Source organism: Miscanthus floridulus, chromosome 18 (genome assembly GCF_019320115.1).
Source record: "Miscanthus floridulus cultivar M001 chromosome 18, ASM1932011v1, whole genome shotgun sequence".
In the NCBI taxonomy this organism is placed as follows: Eukaryota; Viridiplantae; Streptophyta; class Magnoliopsida; order Poales; family Poaceae; genus Miscanthus; species Miscanthus floridulus.
Window position 1 is genome coordinate 1,405,717 of NC_089597.1, and position 18,551 is coordinate 1,424,267.

General features: G+C 44.5%; 1 pseudogene; it reads right to left on the minus strand.

Annotated features, from left to right (window-relative positions):
- Positions 1 to 4,526: 4,526 nt before the first annotated feature.
- On the minus strand, positions 4,527 to 5,917 carry LOC136522423 (uncharacterized; annotated as a pseudogene).
- Positions 5,918 to 18,551: the final 12,634 nt, after the last annotated feature.

Below are 18,551 nucleotides of genomic sequence, written 5' to 3' on the forward strand. Positions count from 1 at the left end.
TTCCTGAGCGATTTTAGCTAATGTGATATCATGTTAGCCATGCTATGTGGTGCCACATCGACAATGAAAAATGTAAACAACTATAACCTGGACTATCTCGATAATTTTAGAAGGTTAACTAGATTTTATAGAGAAATATAGAGATAATTCTTAGAAACTACCCGAATATTTCTCCAAAATAAATATGCTTTAAAAATTCAAAAATCTATTTTAACATTAGCAAATTCATAAATTTTATTTTAGCTTAGAATTATACTTTCCTAAAATCATGCTTTACCTTTTTTTCTTTCTTGCTTAGAATTATTTGAAGCTTATATGGTCTCTTAAAATTTAAAAGTAGGCCAAATATGAAATGGAGAATGCAGACCAAGACAAATCCTTATAGACCGCAGCGTGACGCCCAACCCGTCGTGCAAATTAAAAAAAAACGTTTGCTCAACAACGATGTCTTGCTTAACCATCGATACATGCATGGGAAATTATAAATAAAATATATATAATTCAAGCTCTAATTGCATAATAACCATCTGTATCATGTGGTTTAGCTTTATAGTAACATTGTCTTCTTCACGGGACATCATGACGATGACGTGTGCAGACTCATTGAACCATTTGGCGTGCGACTTCTTAGACTCCCAAACCAATGTCAGCGACTTGAGCAACGACATCCATATGGATGCGACCCTTCCTCGTTGATCATCATCGTCGTAGGTCTGTGCATGAACCGGGAGCACATGATCAAGAAGGCAGGCAATTTGGACGGGCTTAGGCTGTTGGACTTCATATGTTTCCTAAAAACCATTGTCTATATTATAGTGCCTAGCGGCTAGCTCAGAGAAAGATGAGTGTTTTAGGAGAAATATGAAATTGGTTTCATATTTTTCTGAGTTACAACAAATTTTCTATGATTTTTTAATATTAAATTGAAATGTAGTACTTTTAAAATACTTATTGGTTCCAAAGAAAATATTTGGATATTTGAAAAAATACTTGTATTTTTATAAAGTCCATTTGACCTCCATAAAGTATCGTAAAAGTCCTATTTGCTCTCCTCATGGCGCTATGTCAGCCAAAACGGCTTTTAAAACTGCTCACAGAGATAAATTGAACGGTTTTAATAGTCGCAGGAGCCTAGAATCTAGTTTTCTAATTCAGTGAGGTAAATCAGTCAAGGGAGGTCGGATAGACTTTTTTGCTTGATAAGTCTTCTTCTTTTCTAACGATTTCACCTTAAAAGGCTAGAGGTGGCTTCACCTTTCTAACTTGTTGGGTCGGCTGCTCATTTTCTGCCTTGCAGCCGCTGCGTCGGCTACACGATAGCATCGTCGGCTAGTTGTTTCACCGGCTATTTGAGCTTTGGTTCACATTTGCTGCTGGCTGGCTGGCTGGCTGTAGCGGCTTGAGTGGCTACTGCAGCTACAGCCATAGCGCAGCTACACGATTAGGTTGGTCTGCACCCAAAGTTGTTAGGGCCATCATTGATCATTTTTAATTTCTGCTACCAAATAGAAACAATACAGCAAGAGCTCAGAACAGATTGAAGAACGCAACAAGATTTTCTCTCTCTCCTTTTTGAGCCAGCAAGTCAATAAGCAGTGCTCTAATCAAGCGTCATGTTCATTTGGCTGATAAGTCATGACTGAAAGTACTGTTGATTAATTTGTTGTGAAAGAAAAATATTATTCGTTAGCTGAAAAATACGACTTATAAATCAAATGAATAAGACGAACACTCGAGGCCATACACTGCCACAAGTTTCTACTGCTCTGGCCCTGTCGTGAGCGCGACATCCCACCACCGGAGACATCGCGGCTCGTTGAGAACCTCTGCTTGCGCCGCTCCTCTTGTCACCGTCGTCACTCGGCCAAGCCGCCTGCCTCTCCTTCGACTTGCTCACCTGCACGGAACATAGAAGCATGCAAGTTTCATGTCTGAACATGTTTGCAACTCAACAGGCGATAAGATCTTTAGAACTACAAATTGCAACAGCAATGGATCACGTATCCTATGGGTGAAGCAAATACCCGCTTGTGACAACACCTACACAAAATATTATCACATTTGCCCCGATACACTATGGGTGCAATTCACACCCACACCGCGTGTGGCCATTGGTTTTAGCGGTCGAAGATGTTAGTCTTATAAGAAATATATCATCATGATTCCATTATAAGTAAAGAAATTTAAAAACAATAAGGTTTTAAGTCTATATCACACATTTAGTTACTTACCACATACAATTTGAATGGACGAAAAATTTAAGACTCAATTGTTAAATATATTAGTAAATTAATGACTAAACATAGATACCTAGTTGTATCGAATGTTCCTTGTATTTCTTGTTGGATTTAGGCCCATGTTTGGACTAATTTGAAAATTTTCAAAGCATGCACAACTTATAGTCCCATATTGCTAATTCAAGGAGAGGTTGCTTTGCTTAAATATGGGAGTCTCCTCTCTATGCAAAATAGGTGAAAATGAGAGAGAAGGAGACTATTGCTACACGCACGCGCAGCTCGCGCGCATTTTTCGCGTGAAAAAGCACATGACTTATGACTTGCGACGCGTACAGCAGGCTATTATTTGTGCAGTTTCTATTTTTTATGCTGAGTGTAATGGCGCTTCAATGTGATTGAAACTGCCGTTTTAAACAGTAATAAGGTGTGTCAGTTTCTGCTATTTGATTGCAGCATGTTCTGTCATGAAATTTGGCAGTTTTTACTGTTTGATGAAGGGAATTGATGCACTATGAAGGCCTATAAAACCAGGAGACGTCCTGGTTGAAGGGCACGCATTCACATGCTCACCTTCCCACTCGCTGTGCTGAGCTTCTTGCTGCTGCGCCTCGTCGACCTTTGAGTTCGGCGTGCACCGGACTTGAAGAGAGCGGGATCTCCGAAACCACTGCCGCGAGACTCCTGCACGGGGCGGCAATCAGGTTTTTGGGCAGCGTCTACACGCGACCGCTTGGTGATCTGCAACATCTACTTCAACACGTTCGACTACGTTCTGCGCGGGATCATTGAGTATTTTCCTTGCGCAATCATGTTCTAGTCAGTATGTTGCCTGTTTACTTGTGTTATATGCTTGCATCATTTTTTATCTATGAGTTTTTCCTCCAAACAAAATCTGGAATATATTTTAGGCACATATTTCCAACATTTCTAGCCTCGATAGTAATGCACAACTGTGATTTAGGCCCTGTTTGGATCAGTTTTGGTTTCTTAAAATCGTTTTTTGCCTTTAGTTTCTAAAATCTGGATTATGAGCAAAAACTAGTGGGGTGTTTGGATCCCCAAATTTTAAGAATTTGGCTTTATTTATTGCTCTATGGGTAAAAAAAGCTAGGTATCAATAGTTTCCTGATTTTTATGAATCTGTCAAAAACTAGCCTGTTTGGATCTTACCAAGTTTTCAAAAGCCAGATTCTTAAAAACTAGCCAAACTGGAGTGATCCAAACACGGCCTTAACACCTCCAACTGACCCTTGTTCATTTTGGCTCTAATCCAGTGAGACTCACGATTTGATTTGGTACCCGCGTCTATATAAACCCGTTCACTTGAGCTTAAAGCTGTACTTATTGTAACTTTTCAAGTTTTATCTATAGCACATGTTAGAAGGTAAACAACAGCAAACACCCTCAAAATCTCGGGGGAGATGCATATGCTGCCTTATCTTGAACAAAATCATCAACAGACGACGGCTCAAGCGACAAATCTCCCTAACCCGTCCTCCCTCCCTCTAGCAGAAATTCAGCAAAGACCCATCCACAATCCTTGAAAGCAAAACACTCACAGCAACACAACCAAATTGTAAAGCACGTCAAGTTCCTTCGTGGTAGCTTGCTTGGTGGGCTAGTAGGGTATTCTTTGTTGTGAGAGAAAAATCTCAATTTTGGTGTCGATGTGGACGGCCAAAAATGGTGGAGCTTGGACTTTGCAATTGCATGTTTGCTAGTACACATGCAATTGTTTGTGCTTGTGGACCTTATATACTTTGGGCTACTTCGGTAAAGTTCCGCTCCCACCTTCTTCGGAGCAGATTCTATAGATCTCTACCAAACACTTAAAATCCAGTTGAATTCTGGTGAGAAACTAACGAGAATCACTTCTGTATTTATACTATGAGTTAGAAGCTAAAAAAAGTCTGCTCTCCACCGCTTCCCACTACTCTTGTTCAATTGCCACTAAACCCACTTCAAAATTAATTGTCACATATTCCCCACCTTACTCCCCCCTGCAGAATTACTCCACCTGAGAACCAAGAATTGAAGATCAAGAATCAGGAACGAGAACTCTACCCAACTGACCCGTTACTCCTTCCTCGTCAATCAACAAAATAAAAATCTCGTTTTCAAGAAGTCAAAGAATTCAAAGTTTAATAAAATATATACAAAATATGTAATATTTATTGTTCATAATAAGTAACGTGAAATCCATTTTAATAATAAACTTATTTAAAGAAGATGTAAATTTACTGATTGTTTGATTTATGGTAAGCGAGATTTTTTTTTTCTTTTGGACGGGGGAGGAGTAGTATATTATATAATAACAACTGCGTGTCAAGTGGCATCACATTCAGCGGGGCTGCAGGGCCAATACAATCGATGTCCACGGAGCTACAGCAGGGCCAACCCGTGAAAAAGGCCAACAAGGGTCGGGTCGGACTAGCTTACCATGAAGCAGAATCCGGAGAGGCCCAGATCCGGTTCCAGGCCCGCCGCCCCGTTGGGCCTCGGCCGTTTCGCCGTCGAACCCCGGCTCTCGACGCCTTTAAACGACGACGACGACGACGACGGTGCTTGCGCTTCCAGCAGCAGCAGGCGTCGGCCGCAACGGCGACGACGACGACATCGACGGCGGCAACGAGGTGCTGGCCGGTGCCTGGGCCCTGCGGCCCGTCGTCGGAAGCCCGCCGAAGAACCCGGCGTCGTCCAGATCGTCCTGGAACATGTCCACGAACACCTGCTGCAGCTCCTCGAAGGTCTCCTGCACGTATACGGAACGATTCGGTCAGCGCGCGGATCTCGACGCGCGAGGGACGCTCCAGATCTTCAGCGGCGGGTGCGGGTGCGGGCTTTACCGTTGGCGTGGCCTGGCTCATCATGTCAGCCATCTCTCCGAGGAAGTCCCCCATCCCCGACAGCTGCGGATGGACGATGATGCATGCACGAAAAGGAAAGAAACCGTCATCAATAGAATTTCCCTGACCAAATCCCTCAAGGAAATGCATGCGATTGAGTTCGGTCGAGTAGTTACGTCAGCCTCGTCGTCCTCGCTGTCGTAGATGCCGACGTCGTAGAGGAGCCGCTTGTTGGAGTCGGAGAGCACCGCTTCGATCGGCATGGAACGTGAGGAATTTGCTTTTGGGCGGCGAAGCTAATGATCGATCAATGGAGGAGCAGAGAGGGGGGTGATCACCGGAGTAGGCGCCCTGGATCTCTTGGAACCGCACCATGGCCTCCTCCACGCGCGCCGAGCTGCCGGACGCCGAGCACCTGTCCGGATGCCATATCTGCATGGGCAATCAGAATCAGGTGTAGTACATAAATTCAGCAAATGATCCTCGATTTGGAGCTGTTGATTGGAAGAAGAGGAGACGAACAGCATTGATTAGCTAGCTAGCTCGTCGAAGGGAAAACGTACGTACCATGGCGAGCCTCCGGTACGCGACCCTGAGCTCGGCGTCGGTGCACTCCCTGCTGAGCCCGAGCACGGCGTAGAGGTCGCAGTGACTGGCAGCCATGTCAGCTGGCGCCGGCGCGCGCGGGCGCAGAGACTGCTGCTCTGCTCGACTGCTCTGTTCGAGAGCCGCGGGGTTTGCAGAGTGGCGTGCAGGAGAGAGAGAAGGGGCCCGGCCAGAAGCAAACTAACAGGGGCCAGGGGAGGGGAGGAGAGGCGAGGCGCGAGACGCGAAGGCTCCAGAACCGGGGCCTGACACCGACGCCTGCTTGCGGTTTTAAAGACGAAAAGTGTGTGGTCACATCACCTGTTAATTAACGTCATGCTAACAATGATAATTAGGCCCGCATGTCTCTGGAGCTGAACTCCAGCAACTCCAATCAATTTTCCAGTCAAACACCTTAGCTCCAAAACTTCATGGAGCTGCCAACTCCATGGAGCTGTAGTGCAAATAGAGGTGGAGTTTCGGAGCACCTCTTCTCCTACTCTAGAACTGGCCAAAATAGATCTAGACGTGGAGTTGGGGTGAAATTACCCGCAATTGCCACTGATTACACAACTTGAACTGTTTTTCTTTCTATTCGCTCTGCCTCCCACACCCGCGTGCGGCCGACTCCCCCTCCCTCCCTCTCTCTCTCCGCGAATCCGCGTGATCGGGCGACGCGCGCTGGGCGACTACGCCCTCCGCCGACCACGGCCCAGCGACGCCATCGCCGGCCGGCGCCCCTCCCCTCCCCTCCCCCGCCTCTCTTCCCCCTCTACTCCATCCGCCACCTTTTCCCTAGTGGAGAAGAGAAGAAGGTCTCCTCCATCCCCAACCCTAACCCTAGAGGAGAAGGGGAAGAAGGACGCCTCCATCTCAGCCGGAGAAGAAGGAGAAGAGGGCGACGTGAAGCCCCTCGCTGTCCCCAGCAAGCGTACGCGTGGCTTCCTCGCGACTAGGCGACCCCGTCCGCTGCCACCGCCCCCTCACCCCGCCTGTGGCTACCGGACCTCCCCCGCTGAGCCCACCTCGCCGGGCGGCGCCGCCGCGGCTCCCTCTCTTGCTCTGGCGGACGGAGCTCTCTACCGCGGCTCCCTCTCCTGCTCCGGCGGACGGAGCTCTCTGCCGCGGCTTCCTCTCCTGCTCCGACGGACGGAGCTCTCTGCCACGGCTCCCTCTCCTACTCCGGCGGACGGAGCTCTCTGCCGCGGCGCGCCCTCTTCCCCGTAGACAATGGTGAGTTCCTCTGTAGCAACCAACAAGAGAGGATGACATGTGGGTCCTACTCAGAGGGCAAAGTGGGCATTCTACACGATTGAATATGGTTCTGGAGCTGAGACTCTCTTTCTAGCCAAACACACTAAAAACACAGCTCCAACTCCACTCAAAGCCAGCTCCACCTGGATTTCTGGAGTGGAGCTGCTTTATCTGGAGTTGGAGCCATGCCAAACATGCCCTTAGGGGCTGTTTAGTTTTTTAGTCGCTCCTAAAATTCATATCACATCGAATGTTTAGATATCAATAAAGAGCATTAAATATAGATTAATTACAACACCAATTATATAGATAGAGGCTAATTTGCGAGATGATTTTTTAAGCCTAATTAATCTATTTAGCAACACGTCATCAAATCATGGACTAATTAGGATTAAAAGATTTGTCTCGCAAATTAGTCGCAAGTTGTGTAATTAGTTTCGTAATTAGTCTATATTTAATACTCCATGCATGTGTCTAAACATTCGATGTGACAGAAATTTTAGGAGGACCGGTAGAAACCAAACACCCCCTTACCGTGGTGAAAAGGGCGTGCATGATTCAGAAAATACCGGAAACACAGAAACACAAAGTACGGCTTTAGTACAAGTGTTTGTTAGACTAGAACAGGATCTCTAGGCATAGAACTATCACATCTGCTTGCTATTGAATAGAATCATGAGCTCTAGAACATCTACTAGTGTAAAGAGAGAGAGAGAGAGGGGTGGAGTAGAAGAACGTGTCAGACCTGACACCACAGAGGAGGATCCGCTCGCGTCCGCCATAGAATCAGTGTCTACGATAGAGCAGCGACGGTCGGTGAAGACGGCGTCGGTGATGCGCGGTGGCGACCGGCGGTGAAGGCAGTGAAGTCCGGTGACGCAGCCCGGAGACGGCGCAGTGCTGTGGCGGAGGTGCTTCCCGTCACTGGCTGCGCCCCTCACTAGATTGGGTTTATGGTTTATTGGTGGAGAGCTCGGCTCAGACGAACCTCGTATCTTGAGCCGTCGGCCCCCACCTCTATTTATTGCACAGTGTGACAGGGGCTCTCCAGCCATAGTGGGCTGGATGCCCCCGATCAGGGCTCGGATCAAAGGCTCAACTGAGCCATTGGGCCCAGTTTGGGATTGGAGATCAATCTAACAATCTTTCCCTTGATCTCCTACCATATTTCAATTTCATATCATTTACTTTTGTTCATTCCATTACAGATTAGCGTATAGAGCATGTTTCATCGTCACGATCAATTGCCGATAGATTTAATAGCTACAATACACCACTCTGTTCTAAAATAGATACTTAACTTTGGGCCTTCTTTTGTCCAGGAATTATAGGCTTTTCCTTAAACTCATGCCGGCTACATGTTCTCTAAACACGTTGGGTGGTAAGCCTTTTGTAAGTGGATCCACGAGCATCTTTTCGGTACTTATATGCTCAAGACTTATAACATGATCCTGAACTTTATCTTTCACAACATAATACTTTATATCAATGTGTTTGACAGCACCACTTGACTTATTATTGTGAGCATACTGTACTACTGGATTATTATCACAGTATAACTTAAGTGATCTATAGATGTCGTCAACCACCTTCAAACCGGGTATGAACTTCTTTAGCCAGTTCACCTGTCCCGTTGCCTCATAACACGCTACAAACTCAGCATACATTGTGGACAATGTAGTGCTGGTTTGCTTTGAGCTTTTCTATGAAATAGCTCCTCCCGCGAGAGTGAATACATATTCAGACATGGATTTTCTATCATCTGCTGCATAATCAGAATCGGAATATCCTACTATATGGAGTGAATCAGATCTTCTATATGTCATCATGAGGCCTTTCGTTCCTTGCAAATAACGCAAGACTTTCTTTACTAATCTCTAGTGTTATGTTCCAAGATTGCTTTAGAATTTGCCAAGTAACTGAAAGGTCCTAATGGCTAGAGGGGGGTGAATAGTCTAATAAAAATTTCTACAACAACACTTAATAAAATGGTTAGACAATTTTGAGACGAAGCAAGTGTTGCGCTAGCCTATTCAAAATGCAAGCCACCTACCACAATTCTAGTTTAGATAGTATCTATTCACATAGTAGCCATGACACTACCCTATGTTAGTGTGCTCTCAAAGCCTAACTAAACAGCCACACCAATCAAACAAGCAAGCTCTCACAACTAGCTACACTAAAGAACTTGACAACTAGTTTACGGTATTATAAAAAGAATGATCAAGAAGATTATATCGACGTGTAGATGAAGGAACCAATCAATCACATGGATGAATAACAATAAAGACCAATCATCTCGGAATCAATGATGAACACAACGATTTTTACCGAGGTTCACTTGCTTACCGGCAAGCTAGTCCTTGTTGTGGCGATTCACTCACTTGAAGGTTCACGTGCTAATTGGCTTCACATGCCAAACCCTCAATAGGGTGCCGCACAACCAACACAAGATGAGGATTACACAAGCCACGAGCAATCCACTAGAGTACCTTTTGGCTCTCCATCGGGGAATGGTCAAGAACCCCTCATAATCACTATGATCGGATTCGGAGACAATCACCACCCTCCGCTCAACGATCCTCACTGCTCCAAGCCATCTAGGTGGCGGCAACCACCAAGAGCAACAAGCGAAACCCGCAGTGAAACACGACCACCAAGTGCCTTTAGATGCAAACACTCAAGCAATGCACTGAGATTCTCTCCTAATCTCACAAAGATGATGAATCAATGATGGAGATGAGTGGGAGGGCTTTGGCTAAGCTCACAAGGTTGCTATGTCAATGAAAATAGCCAAAGGTGTGAGCTTGAGCCGGCTATGGGGCTTAAATAAAAGCCCCCATGAAATAGAGCCATTGTACCCCTTCACTGGGCACAACAAGGGGTGACCGGACGCTCTTATCTGATCGACCGGACGCTGGCCCTCAACGTCCAGTCACGTGATTCATGCCATGTGTCCCCTGCTTCAAATACTGTTCGTCAGATTTCAACGGCCATCAATTGACCGAACGCAGTGCACAAACTGACGGACGCTCAGCATCCAGCGTCAGGTCGTTTCTATTAAGGTTCTAGAAATGATTTTCTTCGACCGGACGCGTTCGGTCATGCTTGACCGAACCCTTCCAGTGTCCGGTCACTCAGTGACTTTTCTCTGCGCTGCCCAACGACAGGACCAAACACACCCTGGCAGCGTCCGGTCGCTGAGCGACCCAGCGTCCGGTCGTTTGACCAACGCTAGCGTCTCTACTGTTACAACTGACCGGACGCGCCGGTTCCTCTAGGACCAGCGTCCAGTCACCTTGTGACCAGCGAGACTAACTCCTTTTCACCTCTAACTTCTTTACCCTTGCTCAAATGTGCCAACCACCAAGTGTATCACCTTATGCACATGTGTTACCATATTTTCACAAACATTTTCAAGGGTGTTAGCATTCCACTAGATCCTAAATGCATATGCAATGAGTTAGAGCATCTAGTGGCACTTTGATAACCGCATTTCGATACGAGTTTCACCCCTCTTAATAGTACGGCTATCAAACCTAAATGTGATCACACTCTCTAAGTGTCTTGATCACCAAAACAAAATAGCTCCTATGGTTTATACCTTTGCCTTGAGCCTTTTGTTTTTCTCTTTCTTCTTTCTAAGTCTAAGCACTTGATCATCATCATGGCATCATCATCATCATGCTATGATCTTCATTTGCTTCACCACTTAGAGTGTGCTACCTATCTCATGATCACTTGATAAATTAGGTTAGCACTTAGGATTTTATCAATTCACCAAAACCAAACTAGAGCTTTCAGTAATCCGGTAACAAATGCCAAGTCAGGGCGCGTACATACTTGATCATATTGCAAGCTTCTAACAGCTGAAGCATATGGAACCACTTTCATTTGATCGATCTCATATTGGTTTCTAGGGCATTGAAAATCCCCATATCTATCACCCTTGACTATAGGAGCAGGTGAGGGACTACATTTGTGCATACTGAATTTCTTTAAGATTCTTTCTATGTATGCCTTTTGTGACAGTCCTAATACCCCTTTAATTCTATCTTGGTGAATCTCGATCCCTAGAATGAACGAGGCTTCACCAAGATCTTTCATATCAAATTTTGAGGATAAAAACTTCTTTGTCTCCAGTAGTAGACTGATATCACTACTAGCAAGTAAGATATCGTCCACATATAGGACAAGGAAGATAAACTTCCCATTATTAAACTTTGCATAGACACAATTGTCCTCAACATTCTCTTTGAACCCAAAATTCCTTATTGTCTGATCAAACTTCAAGTACCACTGTCTTGAAGCTTCTTTTAATCCATAAATTGATTTCTTTAGGCGGCATCATATTCGTTCTTTTCCTTCCATGACAAAATCTTTCGGTTGTGCCATGTAAACATTTTTCTCCAAGTCTCTGTTGAGAAATGCCGTCTTTACATCCATATGATATAATTCTAAATCGTAAAGTGCCACTAATGCCATTATGACTATGAAGGAATCCTTACATGAGACTGGAGAAAAGGTCTTATTGTAATCAATTTCTTCTCTTTGTGTAAAGTCTTTTGCCACAAGTCACGCTTTATATCTCTCTATATTCCCTTGAGAGTTAAGTTTTGTTTTGTAGACCCATTTACAACCTACTATTTTGGCTCCTTTAGAAATTATTTCCAAGTCCTAAACTTTATTGGCATTCATAGATTTCATTTCATCTTCTATGGCCTCAAGCCACTTTGACGAATGATCACTTCTCATGGCTTCTTCAAATGAGGTGGGATCATCCTCCATTTGAAATTTCTCAGTGTTGTATACTTCATAATCAACAGGAATAGCTGATTTTCTAACTCTTTGAGACCTTCTAGGGGCCTCCACATTTGGCACATCTTCTGTTTTGAGGCTGTTGTTGCTCCCCCCATGTGTGGCAATATGTTATATAGGATCCTGAAAAACAGGTTCCTCATCGTCATTCATTGTTGCCATAGGAGAAATAACAATAGGTGCTGGCACTATAGTATCTTGCACTATCGGTGCAGCGACAGTAGGTAGTGAGAAAAATGGCTCATGAATCATCGGAGTGGGTGCAAACACCCGCTTCTCTTCAAGGTCAATTTCTCGAGCTACCATGCTCTCCCTCACCATTTCATCCTTTAGGAAGACAGCATGTCTCGTTTCCACAAACTATGTATGTCCGTCTGGACAGTAGAAACAAAAATCTTTTAACTTTTCTGGGTAGCCAATAAAATGACAACTTATTGTTTTTAGATCTAGCCTCCTAATATTTGGGTTAAATACTTTAGCCTCAGCAGGACTCCCCCACACACGTAAGTGATTTAGTGAGGGTACTCTTCCTATCCACAACTCATATGGTGTTTTGGGCACCGACTTACTTGGTACTCTATTGAGAATATAAATGGTAGTTTTTAATGCCTCCATCCACAGGCTCAACGGTAAGGTGGAGTAACTTATTATACTGCGCACCATATCTATCAGGGTACGATTACGTCTTTCAGCTACTCTATTTTACTGAGGTTCGCCCGGTGTAGAATACTGGGCTACTATGCCATTCTCCTGTAAGAACCTTGCAAAAGGTCCAGGAACTTGGCCATATGGGGTATGCCGACCATAGTACTCTCCCCTATGGTTAGACCTGACTATATTAATCTTTAAATTATGTTGGTTTTCAACTTCTGCCTTAAATATCTTAAATTTATCCAATACTTCTGTTCTTTCTTTGATTGGATAAATGTAGCTATAACGGGAGTAATCATCTGTGAATGTTATGAACGAATCATAACCATCCACACTCTTTACAGGAAACGGAACACAGATATCTATGTGAATAATCTATAAAATTCATACGCTTCGTTTGGCATCTTTCTTTATTTTCTTTATATACTTTTCTTTTATGCATTCTCTATATTGTTCTAAATCTGAGAACTTTAATGGAGAAAGAATATCATTATTAACTAGTCTTTCTATTCTCTCACTCGAAATATGGCCTAAACGACAGTGCCATAATTTCGACAACACATCGTGAGCTCTCTTTCGTTTTCTGTTTACATCTACAGATGATGATACATTCTCATTATCGCACACAACGTTCCCATCATCGTATACAACATTCACATCATCACGTAGTGATAACAAATAAAACTCATTTTGTAAGATAGCAAGACCAACAAATGCATTATTAAATGTTATCTTACATTTGCCAATTCCAAAATGACAATCATATCCATCATTGTCCAAGCATGAAACACTAATCAAGTTTCTCTATAAAGAGGGAACATAAAGTACATCTCTAAGTAAAAGTGTGAAGCCATCAGCAAGCCTTAGAGAAAGATCACCAACGGCTTCGACATCTGCTCGAACTCCATTTGCAACTTTAACATATCTTTCTCTTCTTTGCGTAGTCCTCGTCAAATGGAATCCCTGTAAAGAATTAGCAACATGAACAGTTGCACCTGAGTCAATCCACCAAGTAGATTTTGAATACTGTACATACATGGATTCATTTATGAACATAATAATGTTCTCACCTTTCTTTGCCATGATCATCTTTAAGTAACCGGGACAATCTTTCTTATAATGTCCCGTCTTCTTGCAATAGAGACACTGGTCTTTCTCTACTGTGAACTTGTTCTGTTGAGGTTAATGCAGCATGAGACCCTTTGACTTTGAGGAGAAGTTAGCCTTAGTATTCTTTTTCTTATTGTCTTTCAGATAATTGATAGTGCCACCATTGACAGCTTTCATTCTCTCCTCCTCTTGCACACATATAGCCATGAGCCTCTCCATGTCCCACTTTTCGGGCTGTATGTTGTAGTTGACAACAAAAATGTCAAACTCCTTTGGTAAGGAAGTAAAAATCAGATGGATAAGTAACTCTTCCTTGAGAGCCAAATTCATTGGTTTTAGCTTGGATGTCAAATTGCTTATCCTTAGTATGTGCTCTCTTATGCCACCATTTCTAGAGTACCTCTCTGTCACCAGCTGCTTTATCAGTTGGGTAGCATATGTCTTTGAAGAGCTAGTGAACTAACTCTTTATTCTATCGAGGTACTCGGTGACGGTGTTACACTCTGGGATTGAGCCCACAATTACAGGCTCAATCGTGTTCTTTATTACAGCCAAATATTTATTGTTGGCAGTGATCCACTTCCTATGCTCAAGGTCATTAGACATCTTTTGGGATACAAAATTCCTTTCTCTGGTTGCCCAAGCGGCATCAGCCTCGTTTGTCTCTCTCACCGGTGCCACAGGCCCAGTGGGATACGATGATGTGACTACCTAGTCCACCTCAGCCAAGATGAAGGCCAGATCAATCTTTTTCTTCCACTTCGTGCAGTTATCACCTTTGAGAGTGGGGATCTCTTTGATACAACCCATCAAGTTGTATCCACCTAAAAACATAATAATAACAATTGCATGACTTAGTTCCAACGTTGATTAAAATTAAAACATACAATTGTCCTCTACACTAATTCTACATTACCGTTGGGCAGAAATAGAATTAATGCATGACAAAACATCATAATATTGCCATTAATCAACATTGGTCAGAATAATAATAATAATATTATAATAAACTAAAAATATATCCATTTTCAAAATTAAATTCTCCCGTTGATTCGAATTTAATAATGAAAATAACAACTTAAAATACGCAGGGGAAAAATAATCTCAATTTAGTGAATTTTACCCACAGAAAAATTCTCTTTTCTATTTTCTTTAAGCTATTTATCCATTTTCCAAAAAATAAAACTTTTACTGGAAAAAGAAAAACAAAATTTGACTCAAATCTGCACTGTTCCTTCAGCCCAGCCGGCAAAATGGTCCGGCCCACTTCCCTTGCACGTGCGCTGCCCACACCCAAGCCGCAACCTAGGCCTAGGCCGGCAAAGCCGTGCGACCACGTGCACCCGCCTAGGCCGGCCTGCGGTCCAGTGAATCTGAGACGTTCGTTTTTATCTGACGGTCGAGCGTCGATTTGGCAGGATAAACCCCCTGGCCACGGTCGCCCTAAAACCCTAGCCCATTCTTTTCTTTGCTCTCTCTCTCTCTCTCTTCGCTGCTCTCCTTCCTCAGCGCAGCAAATAGCAGCAGCAACCGAGAGCGAGAGCGCAAGCGACTTTGGCGCCGTTGCCGGCCCCCTCGCCGGCGCACGCGCTCCCCACGCGGGTGAGCGCACCGTCGTCGAGCGGACTAGCGGCGGTGCCCTGGCCACCTCGAAACCCTAGATCTAACCCGACATATTCTCCTCCTTCTCTGTCTCGGAGACGATGACGGCGCCGGCACCGGTCCTCTCGTCGACACGCGCGTTCCCCAGTGGGTGAGCGTGCCGCTGTCGAGCGGCCTGGCCACATCGCCCATTTCCTAAGCACCCGTCCACGTGCCGACGAGGCGGCAGCACGGTGCGGCAGCGAGGTAGGTCTCTTCCCCTTCCCCTTCCCCTTTTCTTTTCTTTGATTTTCCTTTCTTCTTTTCTCGGATCTATCCGATTTAGGGTTGGGGATGGGGTTAGGATCGAGATTAGGGTTAGGTTAGTGTTAGGGTTTCATTCAGTTCTTCTTCTTCCCCAATTGATTGCGGGTTTAGGGTTCGATTTTGAGTAGACTTGAAGCCGAGCCCTCCTTCTCTTCTTTCTTTCACCCAGTTAGGGTTAGGGTTAGAAAAACCCTCTTTCTTCTCAGATCCAAACTGAATTTGATCGGTTCTCTGCTTTCTTGTCTGTTTACCCGTTCTAGATCTAAAAACCCTAGAAACTGTGGCTCTGGTACCATTGTTAGACCTAGAACACGATCTCTAGGCATAGAACTATCACGTCTGCTTGCTATTGAATAGAATCATGAGCCCTAGAGCATCTACTAGTGTAACGAGAGAGAGAGGAGTGGAGTAGAAGAACGTGTCGGACCTGACACCGCAGAGGAGGATTCGCTCACGTCCGCCATGGAATCGGTGTTTGCGCTAGGGCAGCGACGGTCGGTGAAGACGGTGTCGGTGATGCGCGATGGCGACCGGCGGTGAAGGCAGTGGAGTCAGGTGATGCAGTCCGGAGGCGGCGCAGTGCTGTGGCGGAGGTGCTTCCCGTCACTGGCTGCGCCCCTCACTAGATCGGATTTAGGGTTTGTCGGTGGGGAGCTCGGCTCAGACGAACCTCGTATCTTGAGCCGCCGGCCCTCACCTCTATTTATTGTGCAGTGTGACAGGGTACTTAAAGAACTTAGAAATTTGCTTCCGAGTAAGAATGCACTTCAAACTAAAGCCACATTTTATTCTTCTTTTAGGTCCCGTTCGCTGGTCTGAATCTTGGCTGAAACTGGCTGAAAAACACTGTTCTAGCTGAATTGTTGTGAGACAAAAATACTGTTCCGGCTGAAAAAACAAGCCGAATAAGCTGAATATGGGGTAAGCCGAACTGGGCCTTAATCAAGTTGCAAAAAAGAAGATGTGTTTTTACAGCGAGGTACATTGAACAGGCCCACGTCGGCGGCACAGGGCGTAGAGTAGGACACACATGCATGCACGAGAACATTGTCCATCGAGCTCATTGGAATCAGATTATGGAGTACTGTACAGTACTAGTGGTGATTAACAATCGTCCTGTGGACATGGTTGTCAGGGCCGACCTCGACGCTGACCGGCGGACGAGCCGAAAAGCGCATGGCTGCCGGGCCCCGCCGTAGCCGGCCGGCACCTGTTCGCTGCCTCGTAAATGATCATAAATTTTCAGTCGGGAATAGTATTTTTCTCTCACACTAAATCAATCAGTAGTAAATAATTCACGATACGATACGGTCTCCCGAACAGGCTGCCGTCGGCCGGACCCCAGACCCCAAGACCACGAAAAACCCTCGAAGCTCGCTCGGCTCGTGGCCGGCTTGACTCGGCTCGACTCGACTTATTAGGATAACGAGCTGAGCCGAGTTAAGATTTTAACTCGTTAGCTATAACGAGCCAACTCGAGTCTAAACGAGTAAGCTTTTAGAAAAAAAGTATCAAAAATTATAATAGCTTTTGTATTACTTCATGTCTTGCACTTTATAATTGACTAGTAACTGGTCTAGATTCTATAAATTGACTGGTAACTGGTCTAGATGCATTTCTTTTGTATTATTATTATTCTCAAATTTTAGATAAATGTAAATATTATATTTTATGTATTTTTTATACTTGGCTCACGAGTTTAACGAGCCAACTCAAACTTTTAACGAACCAAATCAAATAAATTTTCTTACTTATTAGGATAACAAGCCGAGTCAAGCTCGTTTTGGCTCGTTATCCAGGGGCCGGGAACCTTTCCGTATCCGGCAAAAAGGCTCGGCGCGGCTGGTGGGGACGGCGGACGGGATGGAAACGTCGGCGAAATAACCGGCACTTTCGCTTCTACCGCACATTTCTCAAGCGACAGCTATTACTGTAACTTCTACGGTAGGTGTACTGTACTCACATAAAGTATTGTATTTTTAGAAAAGAAATTTCTTATTCCGGTCTCCACAATCCTTATTGCAATTCGGCTGTTTATATAAAGCTCACATAAAGTACCGTATACAGCTGCATTGCAGCTATTTTAGATTATTTTGGCTGGTTCAAACAGCCCAAACTACTCTTATGTCATCTATCTTTTTTTTAGATAATGATCTTATGTCATCTATCTATATGGAAACGATTGCTCACAGGTCAGAAAAAATTTCGTTTTTTTTAGAGTGAAGTTTTCATATTTCTCAATTTATATAAGCATTCAGTGATCACTGTACAATACGATAGTATAAGAATTATAAAATATAAATTTTATATGGATTATGATTTTGATTATTACGGTTCTCATCCCCTGATGGTTGATGGGAGAATGGATGTCGGTTGCACCTCTCCGTTTCAGTATACCTCTACCGTTCTACATACGTTATCCATCTGTCTACCATTTGTACATGCTTAGAAAATATACTAGTTAAATGATGACACGTATTTCCTACGTTCCAAAAAAATATGTCATTCTCACTCCCCCAAAAGTCAAAAATATGTAATCCCATACATCGTGCCAGAAGGAGGTTGTGTTCCCATCTCTGAGACCGACAGTTGTGACTGCACGGCAGGTAGATGGGCAGCAGAGATCGCAGCATGTCCTGGTATTGTCCATGGAGATCACCGGACAGAGATGCCACACACAGGAAGAGGCATTACTAGAATGTAGCCTGTGTATCATCTTCAGTAGCACGTAGGTATTCTATATCCCTGTCTTTTAAGCCAGCTCCACTGGATGGTGTACTTTGTATCACAGACATGGTTCCAAGCAACCAGATTCTTGGCCCCTTTTGACGTGCCAGCTCTAGACCAGAGGAAAAAACGGCGTCGTCGGTCAATTTGTTCTATCACTCACTGCGGGATGGCAAGGGCACACACGGCATATAATACCGAATTCACAACTCACAAGGGTTGCACGTCCCATTTGGTTGAGCTGAGATGTTTGCCAACCGGCGAGAGGTATTTGTCAGCTTTGGCAGTCAGGGGAGCAAATGCAGATAGGCGGAGTTTGGTGTTGGAAAGAGGTAGACCGAGCGCTGAGATGCATTCCGCCACAGTGGTTTCATTCATATGTATCGGCATTGTGGTGTTGTTTTGCATAATTGAT